General features: G+C 35.6%; 1 protein-coding gene across 1 annotated transcript in view; it reads left to right on the forward strand.

Annotated features, from left to right (window-relative positions):
- The window catches only part of LOC136038076 (gamma-aminobutyric acid receptor subunit beta-like), a 208,159-nt gene that overhangs the window by 166,932 nt on the left and 27,474 nt on the right, over positions 1 to 13,753 (forward strand). The gene's annotated exons all lie outside the window — the stretch shown is intronic.

Below are 13,753 nucleotides of genomic sequence, written 5' to 3' on the forward strand. Positions count from 1 at the left end.
AGAACCCTAGAGAAAAAATTTCAAGGTCCAATCTACAAAAATGTGGAATTTCGTATTTTTTGCCAGAAGACAAATCACGGGTGCGTGTTTATTTGTTTGTTTTTTTTCCCAGGGGTCATCGTATCGACCAAGTGGTCCTAGAGTGTTGCAAGAGGGTTTATTATAACGGAAATGAAAATTTCTAGTGCCCTTTTTAAGTGACCAAAAAAATTGGAGGGCACCTAGGCCCCCTCCCACGCTCATTTTTTTCCGCAAGTCAACGGATCAAAATTTTGAGATAGCCATTTTGTTCCACATAGTCGAAAATTATAACAGCTATGTCTTTGGGGATGACTTACCCCCCACAGTCCCTGGAGGAGGGGCTGCAAGTTACAAACTTTGACCAATGTTTACATACAGTAATGGTTACTGGGAAGTGTACCGACGTTATCAGGGGGATTTTTTTGGTTTGGGTGTGGGGATCAGGGGAGGGGGTTATATGGGAGGATCTTTCCTTGGAGGAATATTTCATGGGGGAAGAGAAATTCAATGAAAAGAGCGCAGGATTTTCTAGCATTACTATTAAAAAAAAAAACAATGAAAATATAAACATGAAAAAGTTTTTTCAATTGAAAGTAAGGACAAGCATTAAAACTTAAAAGGAACAGAGATTATTACGCATATGAGGGGTTCTAAAAATACTTTTGCATAAAGAGCGAGGTATTTAGGAGGAGATAAATACTTCGCTCTTTATGCTAAAAAAAAATTTAAGTAATTTCAACTATTTATTCTACGGCCTTTCTGATTCAGGGGTCATTCTTAAAAAATTGGGACAAAACAAGATTTAGCATTAAGAGAGAGGTATTAACGAGGGGACCAACCCCCTCATATATATAATCAAAAATATAAGAGTATAAAAGTTTGTTACGTACGTTAATTCTTAAGTTACGTATATTTTTTTACTAATAAAAACGTTCGTTAAAAATTAAAAGATCTAGTTGCCTTTTTAAGTAACCGAAAAATTGGAGGGCAACTAGGCCTCCTTCCCCACCCCTTATTTCTCAAAATCGTCCGATCAAAACTAAGAGAAAGCCATTTAGCCAAAAAAAAGAATTAATATGCAAATTTCATTTTAATAATTTATGTACGGAGAGCCAAAATCAGACATGCATTTATTCAAAACTTTCAGAAATTAAATATAAAAAACAAGTTCTCTGAAATGGAAGTAAGGAGCGACATTAAAACTTAAAACGAACAGAAATTACTCCGTATATGAAAGGGGCTTTTCCTCCTCGACACCCCGCTCCTTGCGCTAAAGTTTGATTCTTTCTCGCAGCTCTACTTTTTAAAACAATAAAAAACTTTAGTGTAAAGAGCGGGGTGTCGAGGAGGAAAAGCCCCTTTCATATACGGAGTAATTTCTGTTTGTTTTAAGTTTTAATGTCGCTCCTTACTCTCAGTTAAAAAAACTTGTAACTTTAGTTTTTTCTGAAAATATTGCACAAAGAGTTTACTCAGACACACCCAGGAACTCGTAGAAAACCCTGAGTATGTCTTGCAGTTTGTCAGAAATCTTGGGAAGCAGAACATGAGACAACTTGTTGCCAGCTCTCAATTAAAAAACACACCAATAGATTAAGAGACAGCGGTGCCGTCAAAGACAAATTGACAGCACCGGTTGGCAACAAGTTCTTAATGTGAAACCTGACAATGTTGTTTTTCTGTGAAAACATCACTCAGAAATTTACTCAAATGAACCCAGGAACTCAGGAGCCCAGTAAGGTCAAGTGGCTAGCACGTTGGAGTTGCAATCTTGTGTCCATATTTACAGGAGTTCGAATCCTTGTGTCGCTCATTATTTGGTTCGTAAAGGGGGTCAGTGGAGTGACTCTATAAGCTCATCAGAGCAGACACAGATCCAAGTGAGTACCTAGAACAATCCAGGGGAAATAAAAGTGTCTGAAGAATCGCCCTCAACCGCACACTGTAATGCCGGCCGAAGGCAGAGAATCAGGAGATAGGTACTTGTGTTACCCTGACCATATGTAAGCATGCAAAAAGTTTCATAAAACTGGTTGTCTGTATGTCAGCTCATTCAACGGACGGCAAGGCTTAGTAACGTGTTCAAAATGTTACATTCTAATGGAGTTTGTCAGTAAACACCACTCAGAGAGACAACTAAAAGGAAATTAATACATTCTTAAGAGTGAAACGAGTAGGAAAAAAAAGAATTTTTAAAGGGTAAAAGAAGTGTTTTCACTATACTTTCAAGTGTTTACTATCTAGATTCATTTTTTCATTATGTTTGGAAACGCCCTGAGCTTCAAAAGCTTTAGACAACAATCCAAAAAACCGATCCAGCTTTAAAACCATTAGAAACTTTCAAATGAAATCACTATTTTATAAAATTTATACAATGAACTATATTGTTTGCTCAAGACAATATATAATGTACAATAATTATCAGTAAGTTTTAAAGCTTACTCTGTGCGAATAGTTGACAATAACTTTGATTAGTCACTTTAAACAATCCCCTACAGGGAAAAATAACACAGGCTAATATATCCATTAAACCCCCAAATATATCACGTTAGTAAACAATATTCATATTTATGTACCCAATTCGCTGAATTACATTACTGCTACTACTACTACTAATACCTCGCTGCATCACCAAGCAGCCTGAGGCCAACACAGCTACGCACGCTCCTCCTCCAACATTACCTAAGTATACATTTCATTATGCAAGTATGTATTTGATAGGGGGTTGGGTGTAGATTAAATTGTAAATATGGGCAAACTATATGGAATTTCTGCCTGAATTAAATGGTTTGCTCGTTAAAAGTATGAAGGGAAAAATAAGCATAAGAATAAATCGAAAAGATTAGGCTTTGAAACCGCACCTTCTCCAGATTTTGAAAAATATGTTTTTGGGCATTTTTATTGAACAAAAGCGTTCTCGGTAGGCTCACTGAAGAAAACTAAAAAAAAAGTCTGTCCTCCCCGTTTTTCAAAAGCACATTTTGTCAAAAAAAACACAGGTTGACGTTGTCGAAAACCAGACAGGTCAAGCTTCAGAGAAAATCAGGCTTCAGTTGATAGAGCTCCTCATAAAAAAAGATAAGAAATGCTAAGCGTTGTTCAGAAATATTTCTATATTTTACAGTAATTGCTCGTTGGTGTTTTTATTTTTGGGAGAGGGACTTTGAAAAAAGGTCATATAGATTTGAAGGGCATTACCCCTTTCTATGATCTTTGAAAAAGACCATATAAATATAAAGGGCCAGAGCCCCCATCATCACTCTTCACTTTACACTAAACTATAATCTAAAATTAACTGAAAATATTTTGTATGAAACTAAGAAAGAAAATGTTAAAATGAATGAAAAATAAAATCAAATAGGTGAGAAAACGAGGATTTTGTCAGTCAGTAGCAAAACATGAAGAAGAAAAAAAGAAAATATTTCGACAATGACCTCAAGGAGAAAAGGAGTGAACATGAAGAAGAAAAAAAAACAAATATTTTGACAAGGACCTCTAGGAGTAAATTTGACAAAAGGAGAAAATATATTTAATCACAAAACCAGCCAGAAATCAATTAAAGAAAATTTACCAACGAGACTCAACAAGTATTCTTTGCCTTGCAATAGATTTCGCCTTTCTGCAATTTCAGTTTTCATTAGGTTTGCGGACAGGTTGTCTTAAATTAGACTTGGCGAAAATATTGCTAGAGTCTTTTAGTGTTAAGTTATTATAAACTGGGATTAAGAAATTTATCCAGTGTCTCTATTTATAGCCAAATTTCTGTTTATATATATTTTTCTTATCTCAATTGCCTCTTTAAAATTTGCGGTAGGCCATTTACAGTAGATATTAAAGTTACATCTTCAAACACAACTAACTGTCCCGGATTTTCGAAAATGTGCTGGGCCAGAGCTGAATCAAAGTTGACATTTTTATTTTCAAACTTCAGGGACTTATCTACTGAAATTTTGTGTTGAGGAATTTTGAATTTTTTGTGGAGATTAAACTAAGGAGTGCACACAAAAGGGTGTTACGTTATGACAGTGCACACGTCGGTGCTACGTAATGGCGGTACATACGTGGGTGATACGTAATGACCACGCACACGTGAGATGTCAGGTAATGGCAGCACACAGGTAGGGTGTTACGCAAAGACAATGCAAACAAAGAATGTGACCTACTCTTACACATGGGTGTTACGTAATGACGGGGGCACACGTGGGTGTTAGGTAACGGAAGCACACACACGTGTACTACGTAATGACGATGTGCACAAGGGTTCTTACATAATATTTTAAGAGATTTGATTTCTTTTTTTCTATGCTTTTTTCTTCGGGATTTCATTTTCTTTCAGGGCTTTTTTCCCAGGGAACGTTTATATTTAATGATTTTTGTCCCCGTTAGGATTCAAAAGGGCCATGCCCATTAAATGGAACCGCATCATAGACGGTTGGACAAGCAAACTATTTCTAATATTATGTTTCAGGAAATAAATTCTACGAAATAACCTATTGCCCTCATGGAGAATCACCTGTTCGCGCATACTAGAAGGATTAAATGTACTAAGTGTTTCTTAAGACTGTAATAACTGATATGCAGTGTAGAAAATCGATTACTTAAATTTGCTTAAGTTTGAAATACACCTTCTTGTTGATTAATTCTTTTGAGAATGTTCTCAGATAATAATGCAATCAGAGATGAAAAAGCGAGAGTACAATTATGGCTAGAATGGGCTACGCCTTCAAACATGAACAAAAGCTTTCCCTTTTCCTCTTTACGACACAGAGTTTATTAAGAGCATTCGTGAATGAGCATGCCTATGTGCATTGGCTACAAGATGCTTAAATTGTGGTAGTGTGAAGGTTTTTCCTGGGTCATTAATTCCAAAGGATACAAACTTTTGTACATACAAGTTTTATTAATAAAAAACTTACAAAACATTATTAAAAACCAGAAAAAGCAGTTAAAAACATAAAAAAAGAAAAACAAACGTAAAAAACCTGATATAGGCAAAAATATATGCAAAAAGAACCATGAATTAAGTAACGGTAGGGGTCCTAGCAAGCAATTCCAGAGGGGTGAGGTTTTTTATTAGAAATAAACTTAATACATATTAAGAGCTATTTCTGAGAACTTTCAATGAAAATTCCACGTTTCATTGTGTCCAAACTACGTACATTCACACCACAGTAACAATATGTGGCTAGCCCATCCTAGCAAGTAATTCCAAAGAGGAGGGAGAGTTGCCATTAGAGATAAATTTTAGCAATATTGAGATATTTCTGAGAGGTCCTAATGAAAATCTCTCATTTCTATTAACTAAGTGTTAGATTTCAGTCCCCCCCCACCGATCAACTCAACTAACACCTCCCACCTTAACTTTATGGTGTAGAACATTTCAGTCCAAGCAATTCACGCCACCATGGCAATACTTAGCTATCCCATGACCCCAGTTGTACATACTACCATTCCTAAGACATTTTTACCAGAAAGTTTCATGATCAGAATAAGATTTAAATCCTATGATTCATGTTTTTCCGTATATCATTCCTCCGTGATGCACAATTTCAATTCACACCTCCCTGGCACAGTATTACTACCCTATCCCACCCCCTCATCATTCCTAAGACATTTTCCATAGATTTTTATGGTAAAAAATTGATTTAAATCCAACGACTCATGTTTTTTGCAAGTCCCCCCCTCCGTGATACACCATGTCAATTTACACAACCATAGTACACCACGATTGACCATCTGGTACCTTCTCCCCCCCCTCCTCCAAGTCATCATTCCTAAGACATTTTCCTCATTTTTCTTCTTAAGGATATGATTTTAATCAAATGGTTCATAATTGTAAGCCAACCCTCTGTGATACACCATCTCAATTCCCGCCAGTGTGTCATACTATGATTAACCATCTGGCACCCTCTGACACCCCCTTATCATTCCTGAGATATTTTCCAGGATTTTTCGTTAAAATCCCGGCATTAAATCCAATGATTCATGTTTTAACAAGCAAACACTCTGTGATACAACGTGTTAATTCTCACCACTGTGTCAACTATTACTGCCCCCTCTAGCGCCCTTTAACAACTCCTTTTCACTCCTAAGATATGTTCCTGATATTTTCTTCTTAAAAATAAGCTTTAAATCCAGTGGCTCATATTTTTTCAAGCCAACCCTCCATGATACACCATCTCAATTTATGGCACTCTGCCAGACTATGACTAGCCTTTCTGGCACACTCTAGTACCCTTCGTTATTCCTAAGATTTCCAGGATATTTTGTGTGCCCATAACAATTCACGCCACTGTTGCAAACTACAAAGGGCATATGACACCATCTGGCGCACATTACCATGTAAATTGAATTTTTGAGATTTTTCCTGCAAAAATATTCGCTTACACTAGAGTCAATCGTTTAAACCTAATAAAAAAAAATCCCCATTAGCGTTTTTCTGATAACTCCTAGAAATAAAATTAAACCTTACCTCTAATAACAAATAATCCACTTTAGAATTGCCTGCTAGGGTGGGCTGGCTACAAATTGGCATGGTGTTGTGAAATATGCATAGTCATGGCTCGGTGAAAAGTAAAATTTTCATCAAAACCTCTCAGAAATAACCGAATGCAAAAAAATGTTTCTCTTTTTCTTGCTGGTGCGTAAAAAAAACAATAGAAGCGTGCAATTTTCACAGACCTGTCAGAAACAACTCTTTATATGATTTAAATTTATCTTTAATAACAACCCTTCCCTCTGGAATTGATTACTAGGGTTCCCAGCCTTTCTGTAATTCATTGTTCTTTTTGCTTATATTGTATTCTTTAAATATGGTTTTTCACGTTTTTTCTTTGTTGCGTTTTAATTCCTTTTTCTGTGTTTTAGAAATGCTTGTAAATTTGTTTTTATTAATAATAAAACATTTGCGTACGATGCAAAATTGTATCTTATAGATTTCTTGTTCCAAGATATAACTTTAATACGTAATCATTTACGAAATTAAGTATCTAACACCAGCGCTATGCAACACCTGCTGAGTAATTTAACTTGTGTAGATCACGTTAGAAAATTGATAATATTGTAAGAAGCAGGTGTGCTTCAAATGTAACCGATTTTTCAGTAATTAATTTTCTCCTGTATGTGGATTATCAAGGGCGATAGGTAAACAACCTGCTATTACGTAGCGTACAGTTTTACGCATGTATCACCCACATGTTTGTTACCCTCTGTTGCAACTGGGGATTCACCAGTTTACCGGTGGACCCTGATTGCTAACGAGTCATGGGAGAATGTGCCATCCTTAATATAAGTAAACAATCTCCTATTACATAACTTAAAGGTGTACGTACGTAACACTCACGTGCACGCTAACCTCAGTTACAACCGTACATTTCCTACAACCCCTGAAGTTTAGCATTTCAAGTGATATTGCGTCATCCTTAAACAATCTCCTACTACATAACAAGCATAAAAAAAATTTAACATAAACTTCTTGAAGAAAAATGTCTTAAAAACGTCTTGACCGACTTGAAAACGCCTTGAAGTAAAATAACTTAAAAACTTCTTAGAACTTCTTGAAAAGTCTTGAAAAATTTCTTGAAGAAAAATGTCTTAAAAACGTCCTGAAATGCCTTGAAACGCTTTGAAAAAAATTTTGAAGAAAAATATCTTAAGAAACTTTCCCGCTTGACTAGTGGACTCCAACTGACCCTATGACACAATATGCACCTGCCTTTCAAAGAAAACATTCCCTATGACGTACCAACCAAAGAAATCCCGAAGAAAACAATCCTTAGTACGTAATTAACAACAGTATGTCGAAGAAAACATTCCCTATTACGTTACAACCAAAAACGAAAGCAAACCCTATTACGTATGAAGCACCTACGTCTTGAAAAAATTTTTTTTTAAGTTTCGGAACCAGGATTTAAAGAGATAGGGCTGTCGTCAGATCCAAAAAGGGAATACTACTGGTAATGTAAAGAGAGGGGCCTTCGTTCCCATCCTTTTTGAAATGAAAGTACATTGGAATAGCATATCTAAAGTGACTAAGTCTAAAAAAAACGTCAGGAACCTGAAGATTAATTTTTACATTCGAGAAATACAACAATTCCATTAGGAGTCTCTGGCTTATATCTGATGAATGAACTGTTCTAGAAGTTTCTATTACAGCACTTGTTCCCACATGCAATGCCACCGTACTGATGAGCACTTCTTCATATCCAACTGCAAGCCGAGCATACATAGTCTTAGAAGGGCTTGAACTCTTTTGTAAGGCACCTCAAAGAACTCACTCCTCAAAGAACTCATAGTCGTGAAGTTAAGAAAGTGTTTTATGACAAGCCAACCTTTTAAAATTACTGTTTTCCAAAAAGTAAAATATTGGATCTTCCAACATTTAATGCGTTATCACTTGCGATTTTAGTCTGTTTTTCAGAGCAACGTAGAGCCTTCTGGTGAGCTTTTTCGTTTTTTACTAATTTGCATGGATACAGTAGCGCAAATTTATATAAATACAGCGGAGAAAAGTGTTTTTTTTTTTCCATGTATTTACACCTTTAAAATAGTGGTAGATCCACAGTTTCTGAAGTGGAAAGGCTTGGTTCTAAAATAAAATTTGTATTCTTGTACAAAGTATAGTTAGTTATTGCATAGGGTGTCATTGCCCCTTTTGTTTTAGTAATGGACCGCAAAAATGTTACTATGTGATCAAAAGCATGCCCATTCTTATCCTTTGACAAAAGCTTCAAACAGTAACAATTTCATAAACGAACAAGTGTCTTGGTTAGAGAACCAGCCGCAAAGCGACATAAATTTTCGAAGTAAGTTGTCAGGAATTGCAAATGTCCTTATATTTGCATCCCTTTGAAAATCTATTTAAGAGAAGAAAATGCTTAAAGAAAGTATTGTGCTCCAAAAGGTCTAGGTTTCCTTGAAATTCAGTATTTGAGAAATTGCATTTAACTTATTTGCTCAAGAATGAATTGGTTGGAAGACTTAGAACAGTAATTTCTAGTGCGAAGCACCGTAAAAATGTGCGAAGCACCTTTGAACCATGTATTTCTCTTTTGGTTTGTCCCTCACACACACTTGCTAGAGAATGATCAAACAGTTAGTGGTAACGAAGCGTACGGAGTGACCGGCTCAATAGTAACCGAGACTCTTAAAAACGAAATTTTGATACCCATAGATATATCAAAAGAATTAAATTATTATTCTGATTTTAAATATGTAGGTTTTATTAAGTTTTGTTTTACCAATTAAAGGCAACGAAAATGAGAAAATTTGCCACATTTTTCAAAAAAAGAGGAAACAGCCTTTAAAAGTGATAAAATATAAATGAAAAGCACAGCATCAGATTCAGCTTATCAGAGAAGTCTACTGTAGAGGTTTCAAGCTTCACTCTTCAAAAATGCGGAATTTGTGTTTTTTGCCAGAAGAAAGATCGACCAGTTTGTCATAGAACATCCTAAGGGGTTTCATTCGAACGTATATTAAAAGTTCTAGTGCCCTTTTCAAGTGACCAAAAAGATGGGAGAACAACTATGATCCCTCCCCACCCCTTTTTTTCAAAGCTTTTTCCGGTAAAAATTTTAAGATAGGTATTTTTTTTATCATAGTTGAAAGACCCAATAACTACACCTTTGGGTATAACATGACCCCCCCCCCCCAGCCCCAGGGTAGAGGTTCTTAAATTATAAAATTTGCCCATTGTTTACGCATAGTATTTATTATTAGTAAGTATGCATACATTTTCGGGAGGGGGCAGAATTTTCTGCCGGGGGCTTTTCCATGTAGGAATTTTCCATGGGAGAGAAGCTTCCAGGGGGTGAACTTGTCAGGGTAAACTATGCAGTGGGGAAATTTGCCAGAATTCCTATAGGGAATTATTTTTATATATCTTGCTTTCTCTTTTCCGTCTCAATTTTACGCGTGAAGTTTTTCAGGGTGATTGTCCGAGGTAAATTTTCACTGAAAATGGATAGTCTGGTGTATATTTTCGTGGGGCGGGGATTTCTCCATGGTGGTGGGGCAACATTTCCTGGCATTATTTTAAAAACCATCAGAAGTTAATTCAAAAAACCAATTTTATAAAAGAAAGTAAGGAGCAACATTAAAACTTAAAACAAAAAGAAAGTATTACGTATATGAAGGGGGTAGCACCCTCCTCAATATCTCACTCTTTACACTAAAGTTAAAATTTGTCCCAATTCTTTAAGAATGACTCCTGAAATACGACAGTCGATTAATTAGAAAAACAAAAAACTTTTTTGGAAGTACTACCAAACTTTAGCGTAAAGAGCGAGGTGCTAAGGAGGGGGCAACCCCCTTCATATACGTAGCAATTCTATTCATTTTACGTTTTAATGTTGCTCCTTACTTTCAGTTGAAAAACTTTTTTTTATTTTATTAACCTTAAAAGGCTGTTTTAAGCCACGAGGAAATGAAAATCTTTAAACTGGCAGTAAGAAGTATCTTTTCTCGTGCATGTTTCTCCTTTCATACTTTTTTAAGATGGCTTCCGAGCATAAGGGTGGGAGTAGGGGCAAACTATGATCTATGGATGGGGACATCCCCCTTTCCTCAGCGACTATGCGCTCTGCTTAAGCACTGATGACTTTGAGGTGACTGTATAGATTGATGATGAAAATTGTTTAACATCGAAATTTCTCAAATAACTAGTAGGCATTTCTGGGAAGTTCAAGAAGATGCTGTATAAACATAATAACACATTTCTGAAAATAAAAAAGGAAAGAAAAATGGAAGAAAATAATCATACAGAAAAAATGAAAATATAGAAAAATTACTCCGTATATGAAATGGGTTTTCCCCTCCGCAATCCCTCCCTCTTTACACTAAACTTTTTATTTGTTTAAAAAGTAGAATTGTGGCAAAGAGTCAAACTTTAGCGTAAAGAGTGAGGGATTGTGGAGGGGACAACCCATTTCATATACGGAGTAATTTCTGTTCGTTTTAAGTTTTAATGTCGCTCCTTACTTTCAGTCAAAAAAACTAGTTTTCTTTATTTAATTTCTGAACGTTTTTGAATTAATGCATGTTTGATTTTGGCTCTCCGCACATGAATTATTAAAATGAAATTTGCATATTAATTCTTTTTTGGCTAAATAGCTTTCTTTTAGTTTTGATCAGACGATTTTGAGAAATAAGGGGTGGGGAAGGAAGCCTAGTTGCCCTCCACTTTTTCGGTTGCTTAAAAAGGCAACTAGAACTTTTAATTTTTAACGAACGTTTTTATTAGTAAAAAATGTACGTAACTTAAGAATTAACTTACGTAACAAACTTTTATATTCTTAAATTTTTATTGCGTATATGAGGGGATTTTTCCCCTCATTAATACCTCGCTCTTTACACTAAAGCTTAAGTTTTGTCCCAATTCTTTAAGAATGACCCCTGAATCAGAAAGGCCGTAGAATAAATAGTTGAAATTACTAAAAATACTTTAGCATAAAGAGCGAGGTATTTATCTCCTCCTAAATATCTCGCTCTTTATGCTAAAGTATTTTTAGAACCCCTCATATGCGTAATAATCTCTGTTTGTTTTAAGTTTTAATGCTACTCCTTACTTTCAATTGAAAAACTTTTTCATGTTTATTTTTTCATTGTTTTTTTTATAGTAATGCTAGAAAATCCCACGCCCTTTTCATTGAATTTCTCTTCCCCAATGACGTATTCCTCCAAGGATAGATCCTCCCACGTAGCCCCCTCCCCTCAACCCCTCCCCCAAACCAAAAAAATCCCCCCGAAAACGTCTCTACACTTCCCAATAACCATTACTGTATGTAAACACTGGTCAAAGTTTGTAACTTGCAGTCCCTCTCCCAGGGACTCTGTGGGAGTAATTCATCCCCAAAGACATAGTTATTATGGTTTACAACTATGCGGAACAAAATGGCTATCTCAAAATTTTGATCCGTTGTCTTTGGGAAAAAATGAGCGTGGGAGGGAGGCCTAGATGCCCTGCAATTTTTTTGGTCACTTAAAAGGGCACTAGAACTTTTCACTTCCGTTAGAATGAGCCCTCTTGCGACATTCTAGGACCACTTGGTCGATACGATCACCCCTGGGGGAAAAAAAAAACAAACAAATAAACACGCACCCGTGATCTGTCTTCTGGCAAAAAATACGAAATTCCACATTTTTGTAGATAGGAGCTTGATACTTTTGCTGTAGGGTTCTCTGATACGCTGAATGCGATGATGTGATTTTCGTTAATATTTTATGACTTTTAGGGGGTTGTTTCCCCCTATTTTCCAAAATAAGGCAAATTTTCTCAGGCTCGTAACTTTTGATGACAAAGACTAAATTTGATGAAATTTATATATTTCAAATCAGTATGAAAATTCTATTCTTTTGGTGTATGTTTTAGCATCAAAATTCCGTTTTTTAGAGTTTCGTTTAGTATTACTAAAACTATTACTGGGATATACTTTTGGGTTGCTATAAAAGAACATGAGTAATGAGATACGGAATGAGTTTTTCTTTGTAAAACTAAAAATATAATATTTGATGACATAAATAATGATAACCAACTAAACAGTAAAAAATTTGGGCTAATTTTGCTATCATCTTGTAGTGGTTCAGTACAGTTTTGATCTTTATTTTATGAGACTGAAAAAATTTCACCTGAAATTAAGGAGCAACAACAAATCTTATAACAAACAGAAATTATTCGCTATATGAAGGGGGCTGCTCCTTCCTCAACCCTCACTCTATGCACTCAAGTTTGACTTTTTGTCGCATTTCCTTCAGAAAGACTGCTCAAACACACAGACAGCTGAATTTGAGTGAGAAGTATTCTTAGATATTTAAGATTTTAGCGTAAAGAGTGAGTTTTCAGAAAGGGACGGCCTCTCTCATATGTAGTGCAATTTCTGTTCGTATGGAGTTTTAACATTGCTTCTTTTTCAATTGGGGAAAACTTGCTTTTATTTAATTTCTGGCTGTTCTTTAGATCATGCTAGGAAATTTTTTTTCCTACCATCCCCCTGTAAAATTTCCTCGGAAAACTCCCCCAGAAGCTCTTCTCCCCGCGAAAGTTCTGTCCATTGAAAACACCTGCACAAAAAATTTCCCCTCCCCTCCCCCCACACAAAAATATCTATATATTTTCCACCAAATAATATATTTGAACAATGGGAAAATAGGGTAAGTTACAGCTCTTTCCCCAGGTAATATAGGTGGTCATATCATCACCAAAGGCATAGTTATTGGACATTTCAACTATGCTGAATCAAATAGCTCTCTGAGAATTCTGATCAAATGTCTTTGGATAAAAAGGGGTCTTCGAGTTTTTTTTTTTGGGGGGGGGGGGGTAAATTGCCCTCCAATATTTTTGTCACTTAAAAAGGACACTAGATTTTTTTATTTCTGATCAAATAAAGCCATCTCCTGATCTTCAAGGATCACTGGTTTGGTGCAAAAAAAAAAAAAAATAAATAAATAAACACGCATCCGTGATATTTCTTGTGGCTAAAAATGTAAAATTTCACAAGTTTTGTATATAGGAACTTGAAACCTTTACAGTAGGGATCTCTAATAGGCTGAAACTGATAATATAATTTTCATTAAGATCACTTGACTTTGTGGGAGGTGTTACTCTCTTTCTGTAAATTGGGGAATTTTTCTCACGCTCTAAGCTTTTGATTAGTAACATTAAACTTGCTGAAATTTATATATTTACAATCAGCAAAAAAGAAATCAATTTCTTTTTATATCAATTTCATTAGAT

This window comes from Artemia franciscana, chromosome 2 (genome assembly GCF_032884065.1).
Source record: "Artemia franciscana chromosome 2, ASM3288406v1, whole genome shotgun sequence".
NCBI lineage: Eukaryota > Metazoa > Arthropoda > Branchiopoda > Anostraca > Artemiidae > Artemia > Artemia franciscana.